This window comes from Zalophus californianus, chromosome 9 (genome assembly GCF_009762305.2).
Source record: "Zalophus californianus isolate mZalCal1 chromosome 9, mZalCal1.pri.v2, whole genome shotgun sequence".
Lineage (NCBI taxonomy): Eukaryota > Metazoa > Chordata > Mammalia > Carnivora > Otariidae > Zalophus > Zalophus californianus.
The window spans coordinates 54,571,544-54,587,555 of NC_045603.1; the positions used below are offsets into that span (position 1 = coordinate 54,571,544).

Consider the following 16,012-nt stretch of genomic DNA (forward strand, 5'->3'; position numbering starts at 1 on the left):
ACCATACATCATTAGTTTTTGATGTAGTGTTCCATGATTCATTGTTTGTGCATAACACAAAGTGCTTCACGTAGAATGTGCCCTCTTTAATACCCATCACCAGGCTAACCCATCCCCCCACCCCCTCCCCTCTAGAACCCTCAGTTTGTTTTTCAGAGTCCATCGTATCTAATGGTTCGTCTCCCCCTCCGACTTATTCCCCTTCCTTCTTCCCCTCCTATCTTTTTTTTTCTTAACATATATTGCATTATTTGTTTCAGAAGTACAGATCTGTGATTCAACAGTCTTGCACAATTCACAGCGCTCACCATAGCACATACCCTCCCCAATGTCTATCACCCAGCTACCCCATCCCTCCCACCCCCCACCACTCCAGCAACCCTCAGTTTGTTTCCTGAGATTAAGAATTCCTCATATCAGTGAGGTCATATGCTACATGTCTTTCTCTGAGTGACTTATTTTGCTCAGCATAACACCCTCCAGTTCCATCCACGTCGTTGCAAATGGCAAGATCTCATTCCTTTTGATGGCTGCATAATATTCCATTGTGTATATATACCACTTCTTTATCCATTCATCTGTCGATGGACATCTTGGCTCTTTCCACAGTTTGGCTATTGTGGACATTGCTGCTATAAACATTGAGTGCACGTACCCCTTCGGATCCAACATTTGTATCTTTGGGGTAAATACCCAGTAGTGTAATTGCTGGATCATAAAAATATGGAACGCTTCACGAATTTGCATGTCATCCTTGCGCAGGGGCCATGCTAATCTTCTCTGTATCATTCCAATTTTAGTATATGTGCTGCCAAAGCGAGCACTCAAACTGCTTTTTATAGCTTATTAGAATGTTTTAGTATACACAACACTTGAAAATCATATTACTAAAATACTTTTTATTCTTCGAATAATTTATTCACCACCCCAAAGGGAAAAAAGTAGTACATTTTTTACTATATAGATTCTGAGAAAATACAGATGCAGTCACTACATATTCTGAATTAGTCACATGTCAATGATAACTTTAGTTAAGTAATAGTCATGCAACACTTGTTTCATAAAGAAAATATTAAGGACCATTTCTAAAATAAAATTAATAACCAGAATAGATAGGAATCTTTATTTATTTTTTTAGGAATCTTTACTTTAACAAAATGATGCTCTTTTCTTTTCCTTTTTTTGAGTCCCTATATCACAAACAGGATGAATCAGAATCTATTTCTCTTATAACTTTTTAAACTTTTCCTAGCTTTTCCCAGTTCTGAGTCTTTTAACAAGATGATATTGAGTTAGTTTGTATTTTCCCTAACCTCTCAGAATATATGGACATGGACGCTGTCATCTGTACTGCTTCCAGTTTTTTGACACAAAAATGATCATGTTCTTGAAGATTAGGTGAAAACTATACCTGACCATATTTCTACTTTTCTTCAAATTGGCATGTTCCACAGCAGGGGGTATGGAAGAATGGTAGTTTACCATTTTTTATGTGTTTAAGTATTTCTTCATCCACTCATTTAACCAGCATTTTTAAGGAGCTACTAGATTCTGTAGACTCCAGGGTAAGTCACATTGTTCTTATCTTTAATGCCTCCTGCAGTCCAATGAAACAACTGTCAATATTGCTGTTCTACCATTGTTACTACCACAAACTATTCCTTGCATAACAGTTAGGTTCCATACACAGTTCTAAATTCTGTATGTTATATCTCATGGCATTTATTTGTAACAACAATTGTTCTAGTTAAGGTGACTGTCTTATAACAGGTAAAATACAGTAAAGCATATTAAGTGCTATTTGTAATTGCTATGTTTTTCTATTGTTTCCAACACACAGGAATTACAATGCATTGATAAAATGGATATTCTCACATAAAAATGCTCTATTGCATATATTTTAGGAATCATGTGGTAAAGGAGAAAACTGCAAAACAAAGTATTAGTATTTTAAGGTAATTTAATTCTCACCCTAAACAAAGATGCAAAAAAAGCTACTTAATTCCAAGGGAAATAATATAAGAAAGAGAACAGAAATTATTTTTATGTTTTTTTCTATTTATTTATCTCCAGCAAAGTTAGGCAGGAATCCCATCCCTCTACCCATCTCAACTAACACTAATTATCTTGTCTCTTGATTCATGTAAATCTGTGATAGTTATTATTATTATTTCAAAAATTACAAATGAAGAGGAGTGCCTGTATGGGTCAGTTGGTTAAGCATCTGCCTCAGGTCATGATCCCAGGGTCCTGGGATCGAGCCCTGCATCGGGCTCCCTGCTCAGCGGGAAGTCTGCCTCTCCCTCTCCATCTGCCTCTCCACCTGCTCATGCTCTCTCTCACTCTCTCTCTAATAAAATCTTTAAAAAAAAATTACAAATGAAGAAAATAGTTTTGAGAGGTTGTGTGTTTCATCTAATGTTACTGAGTTAGTAAGTAGTTGAATAAGAACACATATTTAGAAAAGTCTAGCTCAAGATCCTGTGTGCTTAACATTACACTATCTCAGACTTGAATCATCAGATTCATCAATTTTACCTACATGGACTTAGGGTAGAAAATTCAGAGAAGCAGGTTTTCCATCCTGAATGATCAGAACAGGTAAACAAGTCTACCTGAGAATATTAGAGACATGCAATCGCATCAACGATGAAAAAAACTATTGTACTATATGGTACCCATAAGATCACAAAAAAGGAAAGGTTGGGCAGTAAAGACAGTGGCCTTTGGAACTAAACAACCTAGCCTCTGAATTCTCTTTGCTATTTGCAAACTGTGTGACCTTAACCAAACCACTCGACCTCTCTGTGCATCAGTTTATCTTTAAACTATAGGCAATAATAATTACCTTGATATGATCATACATAGTAAATAAATTAAAATATGTAACGTATATAACAATGCCTAGTATGTAGCACTATCTGAAATATAATTGTTGACGTCATTATTACTCGTTATTGCTCAAGATACATTATCACTCAATGTAGAAATAGCTTACTGAGATTCACTTTGTAAAACGAAAAAACCACATAAACTTCATATAATATATTTAAAATGTTGTCATTTTATTTGTAATTAAAAAATGCTCGGGTTGTGGTCACTAAGTTGCATTGTGTCCTTAATAAGAGAGCCCAGACATATTCTATTTGGTCATAGTAACAAAAATGGTGTGCTTCTCATTAACATCTTTATTGGTTTTAAAAAATGTTTTTAAATGGTATGGATATTAACAAACATGTGATATACTGGGTGTTTACTTTTTAGTATCAACTGCTAGGACACTCAGAGCCAAAGTTTTTACTCATCTCTCAGGGGTCATTTATTTTTTAACCTAACACTACTTGCTATAATGTTTCCAATATTTATGTCCCTACTCATTATTTCTTTTTTTCAATTTTAAATTGCCTTGTATTGCTGTTTCCAAGTTTTGCTGTAATAAACAATTTTATGCATTACAAAATGCATTAGCTAAGGGTTGCAGATAACTTCTTCTGAGACACAATGATAAATGCCATATATATATTAACATATTCAAACATGTCAATTAATCACCATAATCTTTGAATTACATTGTATTATTATTAAGATAAAACAAGAGAATTGCTCTTTTGGGAGTCTAAAACTGTCAAATGCTCTTTTGGGAGTCTAAAACTTTTTGTAGATGTAGTATTTAGAAAATCAGGTTGCCCAAAATAAAAATTTTTAAACCTTCCTTTCCAATATGTATTCCTTTTATTTCCTTTTTTTTTTTTTTTAACAAACACATCACATTGTCTAAGACCTTCAGTAAAATGTTGAATAGAAATTGTCAGAGTCGATATCCATGCCTCATTCTCAATGTCAAGGGGAAGACATGCAGTATTTTACCACTGAGTTTGATGCTAGCTATGGATTTTACACAGATATCCTTTATCAGGTTGAGAGTTTTTATCCTGAAAGGAGGTTAAGTTTTGCCAAATGCTTTTGATCTTCCTACCAAGGCAATTATAATGTTTTTCTTCTTTAGTCTGTGACTACAGTGAATTACACTGATTTTTAATATTGAGCTAATTATTGTATTACCAGGATAATCCCCACTTGTGGTGATGTATTAATCTTTAAATATATTACTGGATTTGATACGCTTTCTGTTAAGAACTTTTGTGTTAGGTCTGTAGGAGATTTTGTTCCTACACAGTCTTCTGTCTTATAATGTCTTCATTTAGTTAGGGTTTCAGAGTAATACTAGTCTCATAAAATACATTGCACAGTATTCTTTCCTCACTTTTCTAGAAGTATTTATGTAGTATTGTTATTACTTAACAATTACTTGGTATAACCATTTATGAAACCATCTAGGGGTAAAGTCCTTTTTATGGAAAGTTTTGTTTTTGTTGTTGTGAAAGCAATTTCTTCAAGAGATATATAGCTACTCATATATCTCATTTTTTTCTTGAGTGAGCTTTGGTAATTTTTGTCTTTCAAGGAATTTTTCCACTGTATTTTAATTAACCAATTTCTTAGTAGGCTGGTTTTAATAATATTCTCCTATTATTCTTATTATGTGTGTAGGATTTGGAGTAATGTCACCTGTGTCATTCCTGACATTAGAGATTTATGTCTTCTCTCTTTCCTAATTTTATTGGTCATTTCAAAGAAACAACTATTTGTTTTTCTCTGTTTTCTGTATGCAAAGGTTTTTTTTTTGTTTGTTTTTTTAAAGATTTTATTTATTTGTCAGAGAGATAGAGAGCACGAGCAGGGGGAGTGGTAGGCAGAGGGAGAGGGAGAAGCAGGCTTCTTGCTGAGCAGCGAGCCCGATGTGGGACTCGATCCCAGGACCCTGGGATCATAACCTGAGCCGAAGGCAGTCACTTAACCGACTGAGCCACCCAGGTGCCCTGTATGCAAAGGTTTTTAACAACTATATATAATCACCTAAAACAGAAGACAATCCAAATGTCCACCAACACTTGAATGAATAAACCAATTATGGACTATCCATACAATGAAATACTAGTCAGCAATTATTCTTGATACATGCAAAAACATGAATGAATGTCAAAATAATTATACTGAATGAAGTGAAACTAAAAGGGTATATATTACAATGATTCCATTCATTAAAAGAAAAAATCCTGAAAAGGCAAACTAATCCATAAAGACAGAGCAAATCAGTGCTTCTAGGAGATGGGAGGTAAGGAGACACAGATTTTAAAGAGGCACAAGAAAACTTTTTGAAATGACTATTCAGTGTATATCTTGATTAGGGCAATGGTTTCTTATATATATACGTAGTTAGGAAAAATCATCAAATTGTACACTTTAAATGTGTATAGTTTATTGTAAATCACTTATATCTCAAAGCTGTAAAAAATAGCCAACCATAACAATTTCATGTGGTTCAACCTATTATCATCTTCATTGCACAGAAAAAGGACCAAAAAGACTGGAATATAAAATATTTCTCTAAAGTCAAAAAGCTAGTTAAGTTACAGGGATAGGATTTGAAGGTTTAGAATGTCTCCAGAGCCTAAGCACTTACACACTATACTGCCTCTTTATGTGTTTGTTTAAATTGCATTTCCCCAGCCACCCTTCTCCCCTTAAGCCTTTTTATATTTTACTTGCTAGCATTTAAGATAAGCATATATATATTTATTTTATTCAATTATTCAATTTGACTTACCTTCTACTAATGGGTCCTATGGACACCATATCACATTGTTTTCGTTCTACTGAAGGTAAACTATAGATCAAATAATTTTTTAGTTTACTTAAGGACATAAATCCCTAAATCAGCTCACAAATCAACATACATTATCTATGAAACGAAATCTGACTGTTACTTACAGGTAATACATCTGAGGGGAAATTGTTCTCAGATTGGTAAGTACTTACTACCATATACGCTTTCTGATATATATTGTTCACATATAACAATAGGAGGGAATCCTCACTCCTCTCATGTACTCCTCTTAGGGTTGGGGCCTATTCCCAGTGTAATAATTATCCTACTTTTTTATAATTAGTGATGCATTGGACAATTTCTTTTACTGATTAGATAAAAACTCCATTAAGAAAAGAGTTGCTATATTGGCCCTTGTTTACCCAGAGCAAGAACATAAAAAATGTTCAGTAAGAATATGCATAATTAATTAATGTAAAAGATGCATGTTTTGGAGAGAAGCCTTATAGACTGAGAGTAAATGTTACTAAGTCAAGTCAATAACCTGCTCCAGTTGGACAATGAGAAATATTAACTTCAAATAATGAAAAGACCAGGTTAAGTAGCATGATGGAGCTACACACTGGAAAAATATTTGTCCAGTCTCTCAAGTGCAATAAGAAAAAAATGAAATATTTTCAAAGACCAATCTTGTGCTGAGTTCACTGTGCCAAATGTATATGCATTCTGCACAAGTACTCCTAGAAAATGTAACCTTAAACTACATAGGATTTTCACGCAGTAATTTGAAGGTTCCCACATGTGTTCAGAGTACAACTTTTACATATAAATGTAACTTGGAAAATATTGCATTTCAATTTTTTCCTCAATATAAAACAATTGATTAGAGAAGTGATTAGGGTTTTGTACTTTGGAATTCCTCAGGCTAATAATATGCCCATATATCATAAGATTTACAAGTCTTAAATAATAGCATCACACAAAAAGAGAGAATTAAAAATCTTAAAAATTTACTCAGCAGTTTTATCCAAAACTTTTATTCAGAACTGCAAAAGGATTACTCCTTGAGGTACAGGAATTCCCATGTTATTATTAATAATCTACAATCATTATCACCATCTTACTTATCCTTTCCTTTAAATCAACTTAATTTTATTTTCCTCTCATTTTGTCTTTTTTCTTAATTATTATCCAAATACCTACTGGGATACAAATAACCCCAAAATACTCTGCTTGTGAAACTCCCAAATTATTAAATGTAATTTTAATTATGATTAACTAGCATGGGTAAAATATTCATCACAACAGGAATAATCCAATTACACCTAAAAAACTTTTTGACTCAGGTATTTACCTGTCACCATGCATTTATTTCTAAAGCTTAGTTACCCACAAAAATATTGCTAAGTAATTTTAGCAATTTTCTGTGAACATGACAGAAGTAAGAAACTCCAAATACCATGTCTCTAACCTGCTGCTCATCCTCTTATCTCCAGGTGAGTTTTAATCATTTGCAAGAAATATAATTGTGTATTTACTGTATGTGTATACAAAGAACTATGATCAATGTTAAATTTGAAGGTGAGGGGGAAAAAAAATCACCCTTTGGAAATTTTCAAAGAAACTATTTAAGAACTCTTTCCACAACTATTAGACCCCTAAGTTTGATGCAGATAGAAAACAGGCCAACTAGGGAGAAAGTTTTATTGATAAGAACTCTTTGATAAGAGCTCTTCCAATATGTGAGCTCTACAGAGACTAGAGTCTGCTGCCTCTTTACCTCAAACTCAGAGGGATGGCTGAAATGATTTCCCTAGATAAGGGGCATAGAGCTTCCTTGCTCTCTGGGAGCACCATTCCCCCTGTATCTCCATGTGTTCACCAACCCAATGATCTAAACCCCATCATTTGGGTTTCTTACATAGACATGATTAATCAATCATTGACAATTGGCAACTGAATCGAACTCCAGCCCCTCTACCCTCCTGGGACTGCCTGAAAGTTCCAACACTCTAATCACATGGTTGGTCCCCCTCAATCTTAGCGTTCCCCCTTAGTATTAACATAACTCATTAACATAAACTCAGATGTAGTTGAATGAGGTTATGAATATTGAGACAACTTTATTGCTCTTACCACTTAGGAAATTCCAATGGTTTTAGGAGCTCTGTGCCAGAAATGGGAACAAAGACCAAATATATATTTCTTATTATAAATCACATTATGACAGTGTATGTCTATCAAAGGATGGAGAAATTCCAGCAGAAAGGAACTGGGATGACGGCCGATTTCTAAAGACTGGGATAAACCGCATCTGCCTAGGTCAAAGAAATAGTAGACAAAGGAGCCTAAAGGGAAACTTTGCATGTCCAGAGGAAAGACTCCTTAACACAGTCAGCGTTAAGTATCTGTCAGGCCCAGGGAATGAGATCTAGCTTCCTGTGGAAAATCTTTTCCTGCTCCTTTCCTATTCTCTTACATTTCTTTTCCATGTCCCTTGATAGAAACCAGCTAATAAGATGAGAGAACAGGGGGCGCCTGGGTGGCTCAGTTGGTTAAGCGTCCGCTTGCGGTTCAGCACCCCTCCCCCACGTGCTCACTCTTTCTGTCTCAAATAAATAAATAAATAAATAAATAAAATCTATAAAAAATACATTAGAGAACAGGAGAAGGAAGAGGAGAAGCACCATGGGGAGAAAGAGAGAACGGAGCCTTAGCCTTCATTCCAAGTAAGGCTTCTATTGACAACAGGCTTGAGCTAGTTGAGAGGTTTGCCATTAAAATAGGTTCTGAGTTTGCACTAATAATTTGTACTCAAAATTTCAATTTCTTAACTGAGATGTTTGTAATTTTTAGGAAAGATATTGTTTATTTAGGTACTCAAGGGAGTAGACACCAAGATTATATACATATATTTGGGCAAATTTCTATGAAGAAGAGGAATTGGAGCCAGAGAAGGCTGGGAGAGGCTTCAGACTTGAAAGTAAGGCCTGTCTCCCTGAAGGAGCCAGGGTGAAGTGTCTCAGCCTGCAGAACATCTCTAAGGAAGTTTTTTTCCAGGCAGATGGAAAATCTTTGAGTCAAAATTGCCCATTAGGGGAGTCCTATATCTTGCATAAGGTAAGATCCCTGTTGTGTGCAGCCACGGGCTATGAGAAGCCTATGGAATTCAGCTGGTGGATTCAAAAGGACTACAGCTGGCAACTATCAGAAAATTAAGCTGTTGGCCACAGTAAGAGATCTGAATGACACATTTTTATAACCATCAAAGTCACATACTTGCTTGAATTTTCACATGGGCAACAGGAAGTGACTCACACCAAACAGATGTTAAAGGAATGGTGGGAGATAAAATGATAAGGTATTTTTATTCTAACAGGAGGCATATGTAATGTAAATACCTGTAGCCTAGACAGCCCCAAGTCTCCCAGCACCCTGTGGTCACTATTTTATTTAACAGAAAAATGAAATGACTCAAGACCCATTCCACATAATAGCTATGTGGTGTTGGTTCTAATGCATTATCTACTCCCTCTGCTCCCACCCCCCAGTAAAGGAGTAAAGGTCAATTTACTTGGTTAATTTGGTGAAAATGATTTGCTGCATATGTGTCCTGAGTTATTATATCCTATATGCTGCTATGTGGCTTCCACTCTTGTTTCCTGGAGTTTCCTAGGACATGATGATACACAACAATTTACCAGAGCAATTTCTCTTCAAAAGTTTGAAAGTATGTCTCTGGGAGTTGCTGCTTAATTAGTCAATACAACGGCAGAAAGTTCCAGTATTTCTAAACTGGTAAATTTGTTTGGAAAACACAGTCACGGCTAGATGACAAAACTACTTTTTGCCATAGTACATCTATGACTTGATGAAGGAAAATGCAATAATTCTTCCCTACCCCATGCCGTACCGTAAAATTGGATCTAGACCACAGGTTATAGATCAAAGCAGAAGGAACCTTTTTTCTCCCTCTAGTAGTCCCTTTCCTTTTCCTTCTTGACTGACCTTCCTGTTTTCTTTCAATCTTCCATCTGCCTTTTAATTAAGAGTCAGAATGAACCTTTGACCTATGAAAATCTAAAAGGCTTTTTAATTCTAACTCATTTGTTTCCAGACATGTTTTTTTTTGTTTTTGTTTTTGTTTTTTTTGTTTTTTAGTAATGAATGCCATTTTCTCTAGTTTGAATTACTCTTCCGGGCCAAAAGCCGGGGCCTGGTGCCATGGGTGGAGTGTGAGGTTCCCCAGCAAGGCAAACATGGCACAGTTGGAGCCTGCAGGGTGCGCTGTGTGGGCAGCAGGGTGGGGCAAGGAGGATGGACCAGCAAAGCGCTGAGCCTCGGAGGCAGCTCACAAATGGCAAAATCAGGCCCAAGTCCCTACAGCAAGAACACTCTTCCCAGAGAAAGCTCGGGAATACTGGGAGTTCTACAGGATCTGGAGGTGAGTCCTGGGATGAGAAACGCCTGTTTGCCCCCTGGTGCCAAGTCCCCTCCTTCTGCGTTCCTTTGCGAGGAGTCTGGCTCCTGCCACCTATCACGCAAACACCAATCCTCCTGACACCAACCCCCAACCCCCCCCCCACACACACACAATCAGACTCACTATGCAGCAGCTCCTCGCCCCAGAGGCCCAGCAAGGAAGCCTGGAAGGTCTGTGGCCCAAAGCTTGTGCCCTAGAAAGCAGCGCCTCAGGTCCGACCAGGAGGTGAACTGCGCATGCGTGGAGTGCAAAGCCGTAAGCCACCTGGAGCCCAGAGAGCGCTGGGAGAGGACGGGGGCTTCCTGGCGCAGAACTGTGGGGCCACAACTTGAGGTCCGCCAAGGTCCAAAGCGGCAGCAACCCTAGCACCATCCCAACTGCATGTCCTCGGGGCCATTTGTTCCCCCCCAGTAGCTGTGAAGTTTCTAAAATTTGTCCTAGGAGACCGCATTCTGGAGCCTTTTACTTGAAGAGCAGCTGCAGGGCATTATTCTGTTTCAGGCTCAGCCCATCAGCACCCTACCATGGGGGAGCTGGCTCCTTCACCTTTTTTTTTTTTTTTTCTTTTTTCTTTTTTGGCTTTCAAAGCTTTAGTCACTTTAAAACCTTAGAAACACAGTTCTGGTCCAGGGGTGGGCTCAACTCCAGAGTGGCTCTGATCCTACCCCTTCCCCAGGCAGGACAAACCAGACCTCCTTCTCCTCGGCAATGGATGCAAGCTAGGGGTCAAGGCCTGACTGCGGAGGGGGACCTTGGCCCCCAGAAGCTCACCCCAGAAGAAAAGATTTGGGCAACTATAATGAAGGTTTAAAGTCTGGGGCTCCCCAGCTTTCGTTCACCCTGCAAGAGGGGCAGGGAAGTGTCAGAGGTTCTTTGGGGGAGGAGGGAGCAAGCACCCACCTCTCCTAGCTGCAGAGAGCAATGACAGAGGCCAAGAGAAGCTCATCTGTCACCTCAGGTTCTGTCAGCTCCTTTGAGGTGGCTGGGCTGGGGCAAGAGACGGGAGACAGCTGTCTGCCCTGGTCTCAGGCCAAGATGGGAATAGGGCTACTTCAGGAAGGTGGGAAGTTGGAGTGTTTTTGTTTTAAGGACTATTTTCTTTCACTTCTTAAATAAATATATATATATAATTTTTTTTCACTCATATATATATCTGTGTGTGTGTGTGTGTGTGTGTATATATATATATATATATATATATATATATATATATATGGGAAGGGTGGGTTGGTGGGCAGCCTGGCTTCCCAGCATCACTCCCTATCAAAGTTCTGACTCAGGAGGAAGTTGACAGCCAAATTCTCTACCCCTGCCCCGCCCCCCACAAGAGAAGTAGGCCTGGATCACCAGGTTATCTGAGAAGCCCAGGGCCTTCAACCTCCTTATAAATTCTTTCTACTGTGGCTTCACCTAGATGTAGTTTATCTGCAGGGCCTCCTTGCCTATGGGCCTACCTCACCTTCCACATCTGAGATGTCTGCCAGCTCCCCAGGGGTCTCATTCAGCATCTGGATGAACTGCTCTTGTTGCTGGCTTATCTGCAAAAGCTGAGGGTTCTTCTGGCCAACAGTTGAATGAGGAGATGGGCATGAATTTTAACTCACTACTGACATTCCACAGCAAAAGCCAACTTCATAAGGTAAAAGGGCATAAATGAGCAATGAGCATTTCTCAAGCAAATATTTTTTTTGTTTGCTCACTTACACTGGCAGGTATAGGATAATATTTAATGGGTAATATTTTATTCATACATCGTAACATATATTCTGACCAAACTTTTATGTGGAAGGCAGGGATCTGAGCATGGGGGAGGCAGCAGTGAATAAACAAAAACAAAAACAAAAAAACTCCTGTCTTCCTCTTAGGCTTACATATGATTTGGGAAAAAGCAACAATATTTAAATTATGGGAGAAGTACTTTGATGTTTGATATTTTGATGATTATATATATATATATATACACATACATACACATACACACATTTATTAACAGATTTATAAAATATTGACACTTTGGACTTTAGGAAACAGGCCTTAATGTCATTTGTTAGATAGGTATTAGAAAAATATACATTTACATAATAATTAGGAAACTAGATTTTACTATAACACAAGGTAGATAAAGCCATTTTAAATCTTTTTTTAAAAAAAAAAAACATTGCATCCTTTTCTGCCATGGGAAAAGCTTATTAAAGCTAAATTAATTCTTAACAATATATTGTTTGAAATAAAATACAGAGGGTTTCTTAAGGTTGTTAAACAAGGACACTGCTCATACACTAAAAAGCAGTAGTCAAGGTCAGAGGATCTCTTGATTAGTGAATTTAATGAATATTATTTAAGTGAGTTTATATCTTCAGCTTTGAGTGCACACAAGGCTCTTCACTCTATTTTTTAAAATTAAGTCAGTTTCAATTCAGTTCTCAGAAAACTGACGGTAGATAAAAAACTGACTTCTTGATAGGTCAGGGATAATGCCTAACATATAACTTGAACATTTTATTTGTAGGCTTCATCAGTTCTTAATTTGCAACTATAAATGTTGACCTTATTTTACTCATTAGAAAATTGTGTTCAAATGAATCTACTCTAAGGGCATGAAATAATGTTTATAATATAAATGTGAGATGGATTTTACTCATCTAGGCCTTCTCTTTAAGTGTGTTCAAATTTAAATGACCATACCTCAGGATTAAATGAATAACAAGGTAAAAAATAGAGTTCTCCTTTTCTCTCCACAAGGGGACTGAGTGGCTGCCTGCACACCACAGACATTTTATTACATTTATTACAAACTTTTACCCATAGACCTTTGCCAGATAAGGCCAGTGTCCACTAGTTCCTCATCTCACTTGGGAAGTACTAAGGATATAATATTTGGTGCAGATTCCCAACTCCTAATGCCTCAAAGTGTAGACCTTTTATCCCATGCAAAAGCCATACTATGGGCCAAAGGAAAAACAACCATTATTGCACAGAGCTGGGGAAGTCCCAAAGTAACAAAAATGGTGTGACTGTTGCAAAATCCATGGACTTAAAGGATAAATATAAAAACATTGGTGCTAAACTTGTTCCAGATATTGCCAATAACACAAATGAAGAAGCCGAGGATGGTACCACGACCGCTACTGTGCTGGCACACCCTATTGCTAACGAAAGCTTTGGGAAAATTAGCAAAGATGCTAATCCAGTGGAAATCAGAAGAGGTGTGAGGTTATCTCTTGATGTTATAATTGCTGAACTTAAGAAGCAGTCTAAACTTATGACAAACCCTGTAGAAACTGCTCAGGTTGCAATGATTTCTGCAAGTGTATATATAAAGGAATTGGCAACATCATTTCTGATGCAGTGAGGAAGGCTAGAACAAAGGGTGCTGTCAGAACAAAGATGGAAAAATACTAAATGAGGAATTAGAGATTATTGAAGGCATGAAGTTTGATTGAGGTGATATTTCTCCATACTTTTTTTATACATCAGAAGGTCAGAAATGTGAATTCCAAGATGCCTGTGTTCTAATGAATGAAAAGAAAATTGCTAGCATCCAGTATATTGTATCTGCTACTGAAGTTGCCAATGTTCACCATAAGCCCTTGTTCATAATCATTGAAGATGTTGATGGAGAAGGTTACAACTAATAGGTACATTAGTTTTGAATAGGCTAAAAGTTGATCTTCAGGTTATAGTGGTCAAAGCTCTTGGTTTTGGTGAGAATAGAATGAGATTAAAGACATGGCTATTGCTACTGGTAGCATCATGTTTGGAGAAGGATTGACTTTAAATCTTGAAGATGTTCAGCCTCATGACTGAGGAAAAGTTGGAGATTCATTGTGACCAAAGATGATGCCATGCTCTTGAAAGGAAAATGTGGGAAGGCTCAAATTGAAAACTGTATTCAATAAATCATCAAGCACTTAGATATCACAACTATTAAATATGAAAAGGAAAAACTAAATGATCATCTGGCAAAACTCCCAGATGGAGGAGCTAAGCCAAATTCAGTGGGACAAATGGTGTTGAAATGAATGAAAAGAAAGTTAGAGATGTCCTCAATGCTATAAGCTGCAGTTGAAGAAGGCATAGTTCTCGGAGGGGTTTGTGCTCTGCGCCAGTGTATTCCAGCCTTGGACTTAATAACCCCAGCTAATGAAGATCAAAAATCAATATAGAAATTATTAAAAGAACACTTGAAATCCCTGCAATGACCATTGCTGTATTTGGAGATAAGTGAATATGATGAAAAAAGGAATCATGGATCCAGCTATGGTTGAAAGAACTGTTTTATTGGATGCTGCTCGAGTGGCCACTCTGTTAATTATCACAGAAATTGTAGTCACAGAAATTCTCAAAGAAGAGAAGGACCCTGGAATATGTAGAATGTGTGGAATGGCAGGTGTCATGTTCTAATTTCTAGACTCGTGCTTTCCCATTATTAATGAACTATGAGAGGAAGCTCAGGGCAGTGCTCCTCACCAATAACTTCAGAGTAATCAACTGAAGGAAATGACTGAAGAAAAGTCTGGCTGATATTTAAGAAAATCACTATAATCATGAGTTACTGTTTTCAGTTAACAGTAAATAATGGTTTGCTGCCGTCATTGTTCATGCTGACAAATAATTTATCGTGCATTTTTTAATAAAAAAGACATTTGTACATTCCTGATAACTGAGTACAAGGGCCATGTTCCAGTGTACTGCTTTCAACTTAAATCACTGAGGCATTTTTACTATATTTAGCTATTCTGTTAAAATCAGGATTTAATACTTGCCATCAACTGGATGAGAAGTTAAGAAATGGCCTTCCTGTGGAGATTAACAATAATTGTGTACAAAGCAGAGAGTCAATTATGTGGCAACACTTTAGTAGTGAAAATTTGTTTCCAGTTTAAAAGAAATTTAATTTGATTTCTGAAGAAAATCATATTCAATTTTTGGCATAACCATAAGTATTTCCATAATAAATGTGAATTTAATAGTAAATGGAATAGTATTTCTGTTGATTAAAATTGTAGAGAACATGGAAATGCAATATATTTTGGTAGGTTAAAAAACTGGGCAATTATTTCTGTGTATGGTAACTGATTCTAGCAATTAATATGCCACTCAGATTGATTACTAATGTAAAAAATGAAAACCATTTCCTCATACTAAGAAATTTTCATGCAGAAATAGAGAAGCCACATATGTACAACCCTCAATACAATTAATCCTCATATACTAAACATTTTAGACTTTAATTATAAACATTTTAATAGTTTTAACACTTCAGGGCTGTTTAATTTCTATTATACCAGTGGAAAAATTAAAACATAGTGTATCAGTCTTAGAAGAACTCAATTATTGAAGCACCAGAATTCCTACCACAATTCTATTCATTTTCATTAATTTTTACTATATTAACTATTTTTCTACCATAACTAGTTAGAAAGCATATCAAGGAAAGCAGTGCTCCAGAACTGAAAAAGACATAATCCTGAACTTCCAGTCTGAAAAACTAGAAAAGGCATACAAAAAAGTTTAATAATAAAGGGCTTCCTAAATGTCTTATCTGAGAATATAAGGAAGAGAAAGATTGAACCTAACTGAAGGTGAGGAAATGCATTACTCTGGTCCCTTTTGGTGAAAGTGTCAGTCCAGCTCAAATGATTTTATGGGAAAAATATTTTGGCTCATATAATTGCAAAGATAAAAAATCAGACTAAATATAGTTTGCATAAAGATGGATCTAGAAACATAAAAGAAACAAAACTATCTCACATCAGATTCCTTCTCTTTGTTTTATTGCCAAACAGCCTATTGCAATGTAATAGAAAACGTGAATCTTGAGGCTTGCTATCTCAAAAAAAAAATCAATACAATTGAAA

At 36.7% G+C, this 16,012-nt stretch overlaps 1 non-coding gene and 1 pseudogene across 1 annotated transcript; one reads left to right on the forward strand and one right to left on the reverse strand.

The window, feature by feature from the left end:
• Positions 1-717: 717 nt before the first annotated feature.
• Positions 718-824, reverse strand: LOC113923192. The gene has a single exon (XR_003520201.1). It is a non-coding gene; the product is annotated as a U6 spliceosomal RNA (small nuclear RNA).
• Positions 825-11,072: 10,248 nt separating this feature from the next.
• Positions 11,073-14,555, forward strand: LOC113922377 (annotated as a pseudogene).
• Positions 14,556-16,012: the final 1,457 nt, after the last annotated feature.